The following is a 3671-nucleotide window of genomic DNA, read 5'->3' as shown; positions in this document are numbered from 1 at the left end:
ACACACACACACACACACACACACACACACACACACACACACGCTGTTGGTTGTTTCTTTGGATAACCCTAATGAATATACTACCAAAGCCATTTTTATATTTTAGTAGAAGTAACACCCACAACAAAAGTCTTGGCCAAGAATTCACACTTATTTTGAAGAATTATTCTAGAGAAAAATTTGGGTGTTATATATTGGCTTTTAAAGTATTCTAACTAATCCTAGCTTCAGCTCAATCTTCTGAAGCAAAGGTTGCAGCTATGAGCCATTTCATTGGCGGTACTTATGCGACAAATATTTTTGGAATACCTATTTCATGCAAAGCACTGTTCTAAATGTTGAGGATAAAGCAGAGGATAAAGAGACCAAAATCCCTGCTTTCATGGAGTTCATATCCTAATGGAAGGAGATAGAAAGGAAACAAATTTATATTAGTCAGGTGGTGATAAGTACAGAGAATTGAACTAAAATAGTTACCCTGCTTTAGGCTGGAGAGTGATGAGATAAGGTGTGTTTGTAGGATTTTATATGGAGTGTTTGGAGTAAGTGACTTTTTTTTTTTTTGCGGTATGCAGGCCTCTCACTGCTGTGGCCTCTCCCATTGCAGAGCACAGGCTCCGGATGCACAGGCTCAGCGGCCATGGCCCACCGGCCCAGCCACTCCGTGGCATGTGGGATCTTCCTGGACTGGGGCACGAACCTGTGTCCCCTGCATCGGCAGGTGGACTCTCAATCACTGCGCCACCAGGGAAGCCCAGTAAGTGACATTTTAGCAGAGATCTAAATGAAGTGAAAGAGAGTCGTGCAGATTGATGAGTGGGAAGAGATCCCAGCACAGAGCGCATCAAGGGCAAGCGCTGTGGGCAGAAATGTGTCCAGGGTATTAAAGAAACACAAGGAGGGCAGTGTGTCTGGAGAGGAGTGAGCAAGGGAGTGTGATAGGAGATGAAGCCAGAGAAGTTCCCAGGACTTGATCATGTAGGGCCTTGTTGGTCATGGAGATGACTTAGGATTTTGTTTGGAATTAGATGGAAAACAAAGGGAATGTTTTGAGCAGACGCTTTACATAATTGAACTTAAGCTTTAGCAGGCTCCCTTAAGCTACTCTGGAGAACAGAGTATGTGTGTATGTAGAGCATTTGCAAAGGTTAGAGAGAGAAATGGTGGATGAAGGGGACTAGTTGGAGACGATGGCAATAATCCTACCAGGAAATGATGATAATGGAACAGTAGAGTTGGATATATTTCAAAGGTAGAGCTGACAGAACTGAAAAAGAAAGAGAGGAGTCAAGGATGACTTCATGTTTTTTGACTTGAACAACTAGAAGAATGGAGTTGACTTTATTGAGACCGAAATGTCTGGGAGAGGAGCAATGGGGGGGAGGGGTGTGAGTGGAGGCACAGGAGAATGCATTAAGGATCTGGTTTTGGACATGTTGCATTTGAGATGTCAATTAGGCAATGAAGTACAAGTGTCAAGAAGATAGTTAAGTACATGAGTGTGGAGTTCAGGGGTGAGGTCTCAGCCCAAGATATATATTTGGGAATTGTCAGTGTTTAGGTAGTTTACAAAGGCCATGAGATTGGATGAAATGCCCCTGAGGATAAATACAGAAATTGAAAAGTCTGAGGACAAAGTCTTGGGACACTCCAGTGTTTAGAGGTCAGAAGAAGAGCTCCGTCAAGGCAAGGAGACTGAGGAGGAGCGGCCAATGATGTAGAAGAAAACCTCAGAGAAAGTGAGGTCTTGGAGGACAAGTGAAGGAAGCGTTTCAAATAAAGCAAAGTGATCGACAGGTCAAGTATAATGAGGACAGAGACTTAAACACTGGATTTATCAATGTGGAGGTTTATCAGAATCTTGTTAACAGGAATTTGAGTACAGTAGAGGAAACAAAAGCCTAATCAGAGTCTAATTCAAGAGTGACTTAGAGGAGAAGAGTATAGACAAAAATATAGACAACTCTTTTCAACAAAGAGTTAAAAGGGAACAGAGAATGGAGTTCTGGAAATGTTAACTGGAGAGGGATCTAGGGAGGGTTTTTTAAAAAATGTTTTTTCGATTTTTAATTTTTTAGGTTAGAGACTTAACAACAAGCATATAACCTAATGGGGATGATCAGGGTGGGGGGGCAGGGGGCAACTGATAAGGCAGGGGTGAAAAGGAATAGAATCAGTGCACAAGGTTGGATTAGATAGGGAAAGAGGCAAAGATGCAGAGAGGCTGGTAGATTTGGTGGTGGAAGTGTGGGGAAGCTCTCTTTTAACTGGCCAATTTATTTCAGTGAAATAAAAGTGGTAAGCCGAGAAAGAAGATAAGTGGAGAGATGTTAAATGCCAGAAACTTTCTTTTCTGGCAGTGGTTCTCTATTTTCTGTAGTTGAATTTAAGGAATTGGGAGCAGGAGACTTTTATCTAATCCTTTACAAGCAGAAGGTGTTTACAGTTGAGAACATCTTTGAGTTTACTTTGGAAAGAGATTGACCAAGAACACCTGCCAGCTTTCTCATTGCCTAACCTGCCTTTCACTGTTCCAAGCCCCAGGGTCTGTCCGGTGTCATTACTAATGGGAATACAAACTTGACTTTTTCTATCTCAACCTAGATAAGAATTTATGAGTGGTCCTGTTAGCAGTACCTTTCTGATGAATAATAACTTTTTTGCTCAAGTGAGGTCTGAGCCTTTGAGCACGACTGTCATTTAGTGTACGTGTTGACCAGAGATGTGCCCACTCTGCCCTGGAAACATACACAGTGTGTCACTGATATGTCTTTATGAAATTCCAGCAGGCTATCATTTTCTAGCAATAAAGATGGAAATATAGCAGCACTATTCACAATAGCCAAGACATGGAAACAACCTAAATGTCCATTGACAGATGAATGGATAAAGAAGATATGGTATATATATATACAATGGAATACTGCTCAGCCATAAAAAAGAATGAAATAATTCCATTTGCAGCAACATGGATGGACCGAGAGATTATCATACTAAGTGAATTAAGTCAAAAAGAGACAAACACCATATGATATCACTTATATGTGGAATCTAAAATATGACACAAATGAACTTCTCTATGAAACAGACTCACAAACGTAGAGAACAGACTGTGGTTGCCAAGGTGGAGGAGGGTTGGGGGAGGGATGGATTGGGAGTTTGGGATTAGCAGATGAAAACTATTATATACAGAATATATAAACAACAAGGTCCTACTGTATAGCACAGGGAACTAGATTCAATATCCTGGGATAAACCATAATGGAAAAGAATATGAAAAAGTGTATATGTATGTGTAACTGACTCACTGTGCTGCACAGTAGAAATTAACACAACACTGTAAATCAACGATACTTGAATTAAATAAATTTTAAAATGGAAAAAAAAAGAATTTATGAGTAAAACTTGTTATAGGTGCTGCACTGGCTCTTGTTACTTGTTCCCTGTTCTCAAAGGAAAGTCTAATCCCCAAAGGAGTTAAGAACACCTGCTTTGGAGTTATTATTAAGCACTCATTTTAAAAAACTCATTTCTCCTGACAACTTACAAAGAAAATAAAACAAGTACCTGTTGAGTACTCACTGTATGCATGGGACTAATTTTTTATAAGATCCGTGAAGAAAAAGAAGCAATAATTCTCTGACTCAATTGCTGAAGGTAAATTTCTTAAA

Source organism: Monodon monoceros, unplaced genomic scaffold (genome assembly GCF_005190385.1).
Source record: "Monodon monoceros isolate NGI ecotype Baffin Bay Population unplaced genomic scaffold, NGI_Narwhal_1 Super_Scaffold_2, whole genome shotgun sequence".
Taxonomy (NCBI): Eukaryota; Metazoa; Chordata; class Mammalia; order Artiodactyla; family Monodontidae; genus Monodon; species Monodon monoceros.
Note: the sequence above shows the minus strand (reverse complement) of the source record.